This window comes from Acanthochromis polyacanthus, chromosome 10 (genome assembly GCF_021347895.1).
Source record: "Acanthochromis polyacanthus isolate Apoly-LR-REF ecotype Palm Island chromosome 10, KAUST_Apoly_ChrSc, whole genome shotgun sequence".
In the NCBI taxonomy this organism is placed as follows: domain Eukaryota; kingdom Metazoa; phylum Chordata; class Actinopteri; family Pomacentridae; genus Acanthochromis; species Acanthochromis polyacanthus.
Genome location: NC_067122.1, coordinates 9,464,235 through 9,477,094, shown reverse-complemented (window position 1 = coordinate 9,477,094; position 12,860 = coordinate 9,464,235). Strand labels below are relative to the sequence as shown.

The 12,860-nt window shown below is 39.9% G+C and overlaps 1 protein-coding gene across 4 annotated transcripts in view; it reads right to left on the bottom strand.

Moving 5' to 3' along the window:
- Positions 1 to 1,168, bottom strand: part of si:dkey-237h12.3 (teneurin-3) — a 136,522-nt gene extending 135,354 nt beyond the window's left edge. For all 4 annotated transcript variants that reach the window (XM_022210825.2, XM_022210832.2, XM_022210840.2 and 1 more), the window contains exon 1: positions 369 to 1,168. The gene's annotated coding sequence lies outside the window, so the exon portion shown is untranslated. The remainder of the gene's footprint in view (positions 1 to 368) is intronic.
- Between the last annotated feature and the right edge of the window lie 11,692 nt (positions 1,169 to 12,860).

The window sequence follows — 12,860 nt, the reverse complement described above, 5'->3', positions numbered from 1 at the left end:
TGATAATTAAACTTCAGATCACAATGAATTTCCTGTTGAGAAATGCACCCATCTTGCACTCACTAAAGCAGAGCATTTAAAAAAATGCAAACAAAATAAATTATTTAAAACAGCACAATTTGTGAACCAAATGTCATTTTTTAAATCAAGATAGCTGTGATGGGGGAATAGAGGGTTGGGAGCTCGGCAGGTTTCTGCTCCACATCTTGTCAGAGAAGTCGGAATATTGCAATTGAGCGTTCAGACCAAATTAGACACCATATTACTGCGCACGGGCCACCGGTGCTACTGTCGTTTATTTAAATTACGCGGGTGATTTCCATTTAGAGCAAAAGGAAAATGGGAAAAAAATCTAACTGCACACTGACCTGCATGAAGCTTCAGTCCGAGGCACATAAACTTCCAGCGGTGCGCTTTAGTCCAAACTTGCAGCGGGCAGAGCGCGTGTCGGTGCCGTTCTCTCTCTCAAAAAAATAAAAAAACAAAAACGCGTGTGCAATTTGGCACAGTGTTGATTCTGAACACGCTACAGATTCTCCATGGACAAAAAATAAATCAAAAAAGAAATCTTGGCTCGCTTGCAGCAGACCTGCACGGCGGAATAGTGGAGTTGTGCGCGGACGTTGCGCCGCGTTAAAACGAAGAGAGCCTCAGCTGGCAGCTCCGTGTGGAACGTCTCTGAAATCTCCCTCGACTCGAGCTCAGTACTTCCAACAATGCAGCTTTCTCCTCTCTATATTCAGGAGGTAACACAGTTATATGTTTCCTGTCGCTGTGCAGGATGTTTTTTTTAAAGAAGAACTGGTAGGGGAAAAAAACTCACTCGATGCGGAGACTCGCCAGCCGCTCTGCTGCTCTTTTGTCCGATACGCACTTGTCAGCTGATAAACTGCGCATCCCGTCGCTCTCCTCTCCTCTGCCTCGCCTCTGGTCTGCCTATCAGCTCCGGTGTAGGCCGGTGGATGCAGAAAGGAGGGTTCAACTATGACCTCCAGCCGCCGAGCCACACGCAAACACCATCCTGTTTACCTCAAAGGACCTTGACCACATCCTCTCCCAAGTTCCAGTCTGAAGTTAGTTATAAGCTGGTGGGGGAGGAAGAAAGGGGGGAAAAAAGACATGGTCCATGAATTCAGCATGAAACAGCAGAGGTGGATTTATTCTGAGCCACAACTTCCTCTCAGCCCACCTGCCTTTCTTCCCCTCAGCCTGCTCTCCCCTCTCCTCTTTTGTACAGAGAAGCTGTTCATTAAACTCACCTGTGGTCGAGCTTGCTGCCATATAATTGGCCAACTCACAAATCTCCAGTTTCTCACCTTCAGTCTGACAAAAGGAGAGGCAGGCTGATGTAAATAAATGTGTTATTTCTCGCACAAGACTGGCGGCTAAGGGTTATTGAAGCTGTTAATTAAGCTGTTAGATAAACAAGAAGGCCTAAACGACTTGGTGTTCAAATTAAAAAAATGTTGCTTTTGCACTGGCTGTCCAATAAGACTTGATTTATATTGTCTCGCTCCATGTGCCGTGAGATTGATAAAAAATGCAGCAGAGATGTGCCCATTTTGCATTCTATCAAGCCAAAGTACTCAGGAATGATATTCTAATGGCAAGATTTTTGCCCCCCTGTTGCTCACATTGACATTCAATAGGACATGATGGTGCCTTTGTGCAGGCGGTGATAGGGTTTCTGTTGCTAAATGAGCAGACAGAGCTGAAGTTCTTCGGCACTTTGTCAGAGGGAAAACTTCATCATGATGAGCTCCAGTTACAGAGATAAGTACACTTGCCTCGCGGCCGTTCTCGGTCCCGGTCTAATGCCGAGACCACATTTACTTTGAATTGGCTTTGTGATTTACGAAAACATACGAGGCACTATCTGATAGGCTTCAAATGATAGCATTTAGAGGATATACCACAGAAAGCGGAGTTTCATTAATTACAAAAGCAACAGCTCACTAATCCCACTAGAAAGGCATTTTGAGGCTGAGTCGTTCTGGTTCTGAGGGAGAGAGAAGAGAGGAAGACTAACAATACCAATGGTAGATCACAGACCTTCAAACTATGGTCTGCAGGCCCCACGGCTCAATAGGGGGCCAACTGCTGCAGCTCTGACTGGGCATTTTTTTTTAATCCCCTTCCTGAATTTACCCCACGTCTGACCACATGCAGTGATGAAGTTATCACTGAGGACAGCTTTTCTCCAAGCAAAATCAGCCCTACCCCTCGATGCTTGATTCTTCTATTATACTCAGAGCACATCAAAAACTTCCCTCCATCAAATGGCATTATCAGCATGAAAGGCAACTGCCCAACAATCTATCTCCAACTCTGCCATTCAATCTTCAGTCAAGGGCATGCGAAAAAGAGAGGGACATAAAAAAGGAGAGGAATTTTTCTTGTAAGGGCTGCCGAAGCCAAATACACCTCCCTCGTTCCTCTAATTCAAGTCAAACTACTTTTTTTTTTTACCCAATTCTATAATATTCTTGGGGGCTTTTCAGAGAGACTGTACATGGAAGTTGGTTACTAAGCAACATATTCACACATTTCATCCACATGAAGGTTCTTTTAAGTTTGGTACACGAGAGGGTTAATGATAAATTAACAGTCCTTCACTTTCTTGAACCAAGCAAAATAGCTCATTCTGTCTCGCAAAATTTTTCCTTTATTACGGCTTGTAGTTATTTTCCATCCTCCGTACAGATTTCCTTTATTTGTGAGACCTTCGGCGAGGCTTTGGTTTCTCCCAGTCACACACGGTGCGTGTCCGTGCAGTCAACTGTGCCCTCTATTGGAGGCCACTCACTTTCAACATCCAAATTCAAAGACTAAAAGCACAGTGTGTTTTACATGATGAAAAAGGCATTTAAGGAATTCAAAACTGGAATGAGATGGAGATGTAAGGATTCAATTTTTAAAAAATTGCTTTATACCAAACAAATGACCCACAGACACATTATGGATTGATAGCTTATAAAGTGGACATGGTTTTATCAGTATGAACACGCAGTCCTTGATCCGTGCGTCCTGTAGCGCAGTGGTTTATTTGCACTCATAGATAAAAGTCAGCAATAGCCACTGAAATTAAATGTCGCAGCACACGAGGAACATACCACCTTATTATTTGGTGCATTTTCTCCCCAAGCTACTTACAGGCAGCAGGGTGCATGCCTGAATACACAAAACATGAACCAGAAACTTCACCACTGAAGCCCAAGAGCATAGCATACATTAAAGAATAAAAGCCCATATCTCTGTTAGGCCCCGTATGTTTTACATATGTTCAGTATCAGCATGGAAAACAGATGGGCCACACCGTGGGGACAGAGAGACCTGTGGACATTAGGAAAAAGCAACATTGACAAATTATGCATACACTGCCTTACTCATCCTATGTATGCAGGAATTTGTCCCCATGGGGGTCAGACAGCGAGTCTGATGTGTTCAAAACTGTGTCTTGTCTTGTCCGGTGTCTGTTAGAAAGCAGAAGTTACAATAGATGTGCTCTCTATATGTGTGCTGTGCATTATACTCACACTGTAAAGGCTATTGGCTTTTGTTGGAGTAGTATTGTGTTCAGCAAACTAAACGGACATGTATAACGGGATTGGAGAGAACTTCTCTTTTCATGTGGAAATGAATCCCTTCCAAAGGGACAAAACAGCTTTCACCCTTGGTTATACAGCGAGGATTTTGGGGAAGCACCTTTCTTTCTTTTATATCTGAGGAAAAAAAGGGGGGGAGAGAAGAAAAAAAATAACCAACAACAACAAAGATTTACTGCACAAATACAAGTTTATGTCAGGAAGTATCAACACTTTGGAGAAATGATAACAATAAAAAAAGGAAGTGCTGGATTTTGCAAATGAATTTCAGATTTATTCAGACAGGCCCAAAAATGTTTCAGAGTCACCTACAGTAAAGAAGGACAGAGATGGATGTCTCTCTGCCAAGCTTTCAAATCTCCGAGGACGTTTGGAAACAAGGAGGGAGGGCTGTGGTTTTCTTCTGAGGCTGTTCTCTGAACATGTCTATTGATTGTAGTGGGTCGCTGTAGCACCACCAAGATGAAACAGGCAAAAGCAGACAGTCACATAGCAATAGTCAGTTTCATGAGAGGTTTCAAAAAAGTCCCATTTTTCGTCTTGCATTATCCTCATTTCGAATTACATGACTGCTTAAGTCCTGCATCTCAAATAGCAAACTTATGGACTTTTAGGATATATTTCTGCTTCAGAATTTTCCCCATTAGTCTCAATTTATTTTGACTTTCACGTCAAAAGACAAGTCTTTTAAACTTCCAGCCAACAGAAAGGGAGTTTATATTTTAAAATATGTGCTTACAGTAAAATGAAACACCCTCTGAAATATTAAAGAGGCTCAGCGTCATTCCAAATTTTTAAGATGGATGGACAACCTCAAAGGCGAGAGACCTCTGGCAAATCAAAGCTTGTGATGGAAGACCTTGTGGACTACATTCATTTAATTCCAAAAGATTAACCTGTAACCAAGAAGGCAGCCTCCAGAGATAAAAGACATTTTTTCCCTCCAGAGTACTTTTTTTTTTTTTTTAATTCATTTTTTTGTAGCGGAGGAGGCAGGAGCTGTTTTGTTGACTTTTTCTGTGAGTAACATATAATGTCATATCTGTGGGATTATCGTGAAAAGGGCACGTTGAAAACACACCAGTTACCCATCAGCAAGCAGCTTTAAACTTTGTGTACATCACTGTTGTTGCTGTTTTCTTTTTTTGGAATTTTCACAGTTTTATTTGAGTACATATTTGGCAGATGGTGTGCTGAGTAACATTTGGAGTTACAAGTGAATGAAACCGAATCCAACTCGGGGAGGAATGCCTTAAAATATATGCACCATTAATATTGCTTCGTTTTTTGTACAGTATATTCCTGTGAAAGCAAGCCTGGGTACAAATATGCATTTCTTTCTACAGTAATAATCTACTGAGGAAACAGGGCAAATATTTCATTTGCTTTTCCCCTTAATTACACCATTTGACATGACATTCCTCAGAAACCGGATTTCTCGACAGAGAGGCGATCATTGTTCTGTACGTTAGAAGAAACTACCAGCGTTTCCAAAGCAGTAGGGTGATATTTTTTTCTTCCTTTTGAGTTGTGTTACAATGTCCTGTATTAGTCTTTATCACTGCACTTAAACGCATACAGCCAGCTAAATCAAACAAAGCGTGCTGCGAAAAAGCGATTAAAAAAGCAAAAAAAAAAGCAAACATGTGGCCTTGGGTAAAGTAAGTGGTTTGCTTTGTAGCATGCCAGAACGGTTCACATACAAGGGAAGCATGGAAAATGCTAAGAGACACCCATGAAATGAAGACAGATAAGAAGTTTGAAGACTGGCATTTCGTCCTGGAAAACTCATCCCCTTTTTGTCAGTTTGTAAACAACACAGACGATGTTAAGTATACTGTAAGACACTGAATGGATGCTGTTGTCTGCTCCATGTCTCTATCATCACTATTATCCTGGTGATAGTGTGTTTCTTGTCTTTGTCTGTTCAAGCAGAGTGGCCCCTATCGACCCCTAGTCTTTTCTATTTATCAAAAAAAGGAAGCACACACACACACACACACACACACACACACACACACACATATATATATATATATATATATATATATATACACACACACACATATATATATATATATATATATATATATATATATTCATTTGAATGAGATGCTGAAAAGATGAAGAAAAAAATGGAATTCAAACTCAATAAAATGCAGGTGTGAGTCAAATCCCAAGTGCGTTAGAATAAAAATGACATTAATGTGTATTGTTCAGCTAAACTGATCCATCAGCCAGGATAATATGTAGGTTTAGGTTAGCTTTTATGAGCAGCTATTTTGTTTTTTTTAATCAGTGTTTGCTGACAAATTGATTTTTGACTTGTGTAAATTGTGACACGTACTGTTTCTTTTTCTCTTTCATAAGCAAACACACAAAGAAAAGCAAAACACACACAAACAAAACTCACAGCAGTATAATGCAAGTGATGAATAGACTAAGCCCTCACTTTGTTCTACGATAACTCTGCTTCTTCACAACCTCAAACTTTCAATAAAAATAATTCAAGGCTGTCTCCTGCCATACCAGACACGGTGAGCTGCCTGTTCCTTCGCTGCAGGTAAGATCCTTCATGTCCTTGTGGGTGCTCATTGTACTGCCTCTCTTCATTTTACCTAAAGCTGTGTCAAGAACCCCTCAGGTTGGTGCAAGGCAACTCCAACACTAAAGACCAATACCCGAGTCCTCCTCAGTGCTGAAATAGAGACGGAGATGTGCATGTCTGCTTGCATCGCATTACTTAAGAATCATACTAAAACTGAAAAGACAGCAACAAAAATAATATTAAAAATAAAAAAAACAGTCTTGTGGCCTCTCTACATATATTCTGTACACACTGGCTATTTTTTCCATTGGAAACCAACAAGAATATTTATTGTATTTTATCATCAAGATCTTATTACTTTAGCTTTTAACACAAAATCATTAGTGGAGAATTAATTGGAAACCAGGAGGCATAAAATTAAAACAAGGAGCAGACTTTTTAACACTGACAGTTGTAATAAGGTATTTTTTCATATTTTTTTCATTTAGTCTTACATTGCAATTTTATATTGCAAATGCAGGATTATTTTCAGACTGTTAGCCAATTACTAAACCACAGAACCACAGATTTTTTTTAGTATCACATATTGATATTAAAGTACTCTCCAGTCTGTGACTTAACTCCTAAAAACTCTTCTTGGATTATCTAAGTGACATATTTGAAAGTAACCTCACCTACAACTCTGCTCACGCTATGCTTCACAACATCCAGCTGTAATATTTGAGCGATTCAGTCCTAAATATTTAAACTGGAAACCAATGTTGAAAAAGAACAAAGATACAGGAAAGCCTCCAAGTTGATAAATTCACACATATGTCTTTCATTATATTAAAAAATGCATTGACATGTTAACAAGATGCAAAACTTGATTTTCATCAGAGATCACTATAGGCCCTCAGGCATTAGGGGTTGTCTCTTTTTTTTCCCCATCTCTATCAAGTATCAGTCTAGCTAATTTGAGATTTGTTCACAGAATAATGTAAATACTGTGTAACACACCAATTACACCCTCCCCGAAAAGTTTTTTCTTCTCAGTTGCTCTTTCAGCAATAACAGCTTGAAGTTTACAACCTGTGAATTGCTGCCATTTGATTCTTCTAAGAGCGTTTGCTTCTTTCCTGAGTTTTTGCTACATGTAACCAATTAGAAGAGTTGCAGACACACCCCTAATTTCAACGACAAATATCCCACGTTTAGGAAGCAAGACATTCTCTAAATAATTGCACGTAGCCACACCTCTGTCTCAAGCTTACAGAGAGTTGCAGAAATTTTTCACAGAACATGTCGGATAACAAGGCCTTGTGGAGCCAGAGGCCGCTTTTTAATTGGTTCTGAGTTGGAAAACACACTCCCCCAGAAAAGACACCTCTGGTTTGTTTTCCATCTGGATAGAAAAAAAACATGGCTTTTGTTAAGTTTGCCATGGTAACAATACATTGGCTGAAAAGTGGAGCTTCAAGAACATGTTTACAGTGTGTTTACAGTCTGTGCTCTCTTGTTAAGAACTGTGTGAAAATTATTGGGGTGGGGAGCAGAGGCTGAGCAGTATAATTCACTTTTTTACAAAGCAAGGGCCTCCCTAGTGGCATTAATGTGGAAGAAAATTTACCTCTCCACAATATCTCAGGGTGATATAACACTGCTGGCATGGTGGTTACTGTAATTTTGCCATTAATAACCAAAAGTGCAAGAAGAATTTAAAATGGTTTATGAGTACATAAGCACACTATCAAACAGATACCTATTGCTGCCATCAGCATTGTTGCATCCCAACATAATATAATCATCAAATGAGCATTTTTGCATAAATTGCACAATAGAAGTGGAATTAGCAGTTGCTGCAACTGTAACAAACAGTAAAATGATAAAGAAAATGTTGACCAAATATCTATCCATTCATCTATTTTTACTTACTATTTCTCCTTTATTATACCCGGATCAGTCACAACATTAAATCCACTGATAGGTAAAAGTGAATGAACTATGTTCTGGACTAGACAGTCATGCAGAAATTTAAGATAATTTAACCTACAGTTTCTGGTTTATAAAACTGTTACTCTCTAAATGAAAATTGCCCCCCCAAAAATATGCATATACTACCGTTCAAAAGTTTGGGGCCATTTGGGAAATTCCATGTTTTCCATGAAACTTTTATTCATGTGCTGACATAAAGGCACAAGGGTTTTCTAATCATCAATTAGCCTTTCAACACCGTTAGCTAACACAATGTAGCATTAGAACACAGGAGTGATGGTTGCTGGAAACGTTCCTCTGTACCCCTATGGAGATATTCTATTAAAAATCAACTGTTTACAGATAGAATAGTCATTTACTACATTAGCAATGTCTAGACTGATTAATTTAATGTTATCTTCACTGAAAAAAGTGTTTTTCTTTTTAAAAAATAAGGACATTTCTAAGTGACTCCAAATTTTTTGAACAGTAGTGTGTAAATATATATAGTGGTGATTTCAATGTCTTTTTTTCGTCCAGATCAAAAACCAGTGAACTTGGATACATCAAATCTTGAATACATTTTCATACAAAGCCTAAAGTCTCTATAAAACATACATTTTGATATGGCAAACCATTATTTTTTGTGTTAGACTGTAAAAACATTGAGATTTCAGTGTTTTGTTTTTTTTTGCATTTGAGCCAATTTAGACCAGGTTCAGATCAAAAGCCAATGAACTTAGGTGGGTTAAATCTGGGGTAGATCACATTTTTATACCAACGCAGTTTCTACTGGTAGAAGCCGATCCATGAAGATCACATCCAGCAACCCAGTGGAACCAAGGGATCCACTGCCAATGCCACAGGACCAGACAAATCAGGACATCCATAGAGGTCTCATGTTTATGTAACAACGATCAGAGCTGTTTTGGCAGCAGGTGATTTTAATGTTGTGGCTGATCGGTGTAGATCAAATTTATGTTAAAGGGCTAATAATGTGCTCATTTACAGGCTCATAATTTTATTTTTATGGCCTACTAGAACATGTTTGCATGTGTTATTGTGCAAAAAATGACATTATTGTTCTCAGGCTGGACATTGTTCACCTGTCACCCTCATCTGTCTGAAACACCCTGGACGTTGTGTCCATCAGGGTGCAATAGCAAGAAATTCAAAACAGGCTTCAGGGTTTATTATATCACAAATAATATGCTCTGCTTCAGGATTTCAATGGCTTGCACCTGTCTTCAGACTCCGATAATTGTGCCCGTTTAATTCTTGTGGGCCTCAGCATGACTTTTCATTTCAAGGACCAGGTTAGCATCAAGACTTCGTGCTGAAGTGGTTTGCCTCTCACTTAGCCGTCAGGTCCTCTACTGCCCCAATCACTTGTGCAGTACGTCAAGGTTTCATCAGCTCTATTAACTGTGTGTATGCTACTGTCAGGCTCCATATTCCACAAACATAATGTCTCCTTTTATTGTTACACTGATGGCACACAAATATACTTGCCCTTGAATCCCAGACTCCACCTCTGTCTCATCCATCTTACCTGCCTTCTGGAGGTGATGTGCTGGATAGTTTAAAAAAAAAAAAACTGTCTTCAGCTGAGTGAATATAAGACATAAGCGTCTTTGATACTCCTCACATCACAATGACCATCACCAGCCACTTAGGGCTACATGAAACGTCATGCCTATGCAGGAATCCTGGTGTCGACTCTTGACAAACAGATCACCTCAGAGGTAAAAAAGGTGCTACTTTCAACTGAGGAATGCTGTCAAACTGAAATCCATCCTCTTTCTAAATCACATAAGACTGTGACCACTGCATTACTCTACCCAAGGCTACATTACTATAACTCACAGTGCCTGGTGTTGGACAGCCCTCACTGCCTTATCTGTTATCTCCTGGCTGATTAAAAAAAAAAGACAGAAAGTATCACACTTGCACCAGCATCACTGCATTGGCTATCTGTTAAATACACATTTGGTTTCAGAGTTATTTTATTTGGATGTAAAGGCCCTGCACAGGATGGCAATTGGAGAAAATTCAAAACTTCACCTACTCTACCTCTAGGACTCTTGAATCCTCAAAACAAGTGCTTTTAGCTGCTGCACAGTCAAGGCTAAGGGTGTCTTTGCAGTCACAGCGCCACAGCTTTGTAATTTCTGTCAAGCAAATGTTCGTCCTCCACTGACCTTTTTAACCTGTTTTTAATAGCTTTTGGTTGTTCTCAGTGGCCCTAATATTTTAAATTTATCTTGCTTTGGAAAACTATCTCACAAGTTGTTGTTCTGATTGTCTTGTTGTTTGCAGAATTTTATATACATTGATTTTGCAAGTTTTCTGTCTTCCTTGTTTGCACATTTTTTTTGTTGTTGCCTGTCTTACAACATGTGCTGTATAAATAAATTGGATTTGATTTGCTAAACAGGTAATAAAACAGAAACGCCACATATTCCGACCAGCCTATAACTGCTATAACATGACCATCTGATGCCTGCGCTGCGTTATTAGCCGCTGATGTGTGTCAGACTGCTGTGCAGGATGCTGCCTTAATTTCTTCCAGCTCAGGCGGTTTCTGTTTATTATGCAGAGGCAGACAGTTGCAGGTGCACGGTGATCACAACAAGCAAATGTCAAGCAGCACAATGCACCACATTCTCACCTCCAATATGGGCAGAAAGTTCAAAGACACAATAATGTCTCTGGAGATTTTGCTTGCTTATGAAACTTATAAGGTCAAGAAAAATAGTGACAAAATGACACAATCGCTGGAGACAAAATTACTAAAAGCTCTCCTCGACTTTCAAATGAGGAGTCTTTCTCTTAGCAAAATGCAACAACCAAAGAAACTTTTGCACAGTCCCTTACTTAGAGTGAGATTTGTCTTACGCTATCCTTTGTGGCTACTTTTTGCTAGTAAAACAGGAAAGATGAGCAGCATTGCTATTTTCCCAGCTGTGGTCCAATGACGTCCGCTTCGTACTATACATTTAATCATCCACCAAACCTCTGAGATCATTTCTTACTGCGGCACAGGAGTGAAAACAATTCTCAGACAATACAAATTCACGTTTAAACAGGCACAAGGTGGTGTTGTAATGAGAGTCTGTTTTACCTCAACACTGCACATCTAAACTGCAAAATTCCTTGCGCTGCCCGAGTAAAACTGATTCTGATCTAATGTTAGCTAAGTACACCATTATGCTCTCCCTGGCTGGTTATTGCCTTCATTCAGTAAGCAATAACATTTTCTCCAAGAAGACTTGGTTAAACGAAGGCAACTTTTGTGTGCTAAAAGTGCCACGGTAAGAAAACAGCACTACGTTTATCAAAGCCTGAGTGAACGCTACTGTACTCCAGCACGGGGCTAATGAAGAGATATGTCCTCCATTACGCTGCAATATTCCTGCAGCAGCGATCTGAGAACTCTCCAGAGGGGCTCTATCACAGGCTTTCATTGAGTCTGGACCTTTGCAAATCTTCATATCCTGCACAATTTTCATAAATTGAAGTCTAATGAGCACATTTGACATAACTATGATTTATTGTCTCGGAGGCTTACCAATTTCACCAGTGCTCTGCAAATTATGAATGTCAAGGGTTTAATCATATTCATATATACTCTCAACAAGGGGAATGTGATGCGTCATGTGAGTAAAAGAGCCTAAATGTCTCTCCCGTTTTATTGTAGGTGTGTTATGATAATACTTGCAAACATGCAGAGCACTAACAAGCTCCCTGAGGTGGCCTGATATTGTTGATGGTGAGCACAGAGCAATATCTTTCCACGCATCTCTTTGGGACTCGCATTGTGTTGTGGCACGCTGCTATATTACAACTGCTCCGTTTTCAAAGACATAATTACTCTAACAGTGTTGTTAAAGTTGTGCGCGCAATTTGTAGTTTGGTATTGACATTGCAATTTGGTGATTGATTTTTAATTTTTCCGTACGCTGTAGGTTGAGGAGTTTGGAAAACGTGCTATCAGAAATCCCGCTCTAGCTGTTGAAGAAAGCACTGAGCTGTTTTATGCTGATGGTTTTATTACTTCATTATTTATTTTTTTCTTTAGACGTAATTACATGTCCTCTGTGAGATATTAGAGCAGTTTTAATTCAGCACTGACAGCTGTGGGTTTAAAAGAGTGGTTTAAAGACTGGGTCGAAATCCAAACCTTTATTGATAGTTTTACATCTTCTTCTTCTCAATCTATGACCACTCGAGGACTGTGATGAGTCAATTTTTCAACTAGCCTCTTGCTTCACCTTACAGCCAACCAACAGGGTCCACTGTTGTGCTCTGCGTCGCAATGGATGACATATGACGGACCGACAGCTCGGCCATTGTGAGAGCAAAGCAAGCATTGATAACAGCCCATAGAACTATTGACATGATAACATTTCAGTGTGCTGGGCCACAGTGGCACTGAGCTGCAATAAATTGAGATGAATGATCAGTCGATGACAATTTCCATAATCGTTATACCTTCTGTAATTCATCAAGGTAATGATACCCGCGCCCCTAATGTCACATTTATTCCATTTTGTGCGCAGCGGCAGGCACAGAACGAGCAGCTCCCCCCCCCCCACACCTCCCCACACTCCTCCTCAGTCCCCTTCCAAAAGGATTGATTACAAACCAACTGCCTTTTGCTCCTGCTTGTGAGTGGAAAAGCAATGTGTTATTTGACCAAAAATAACAATGAAGGGGATGGGAAATGCAATCTAATTCTACTCATTCAACTT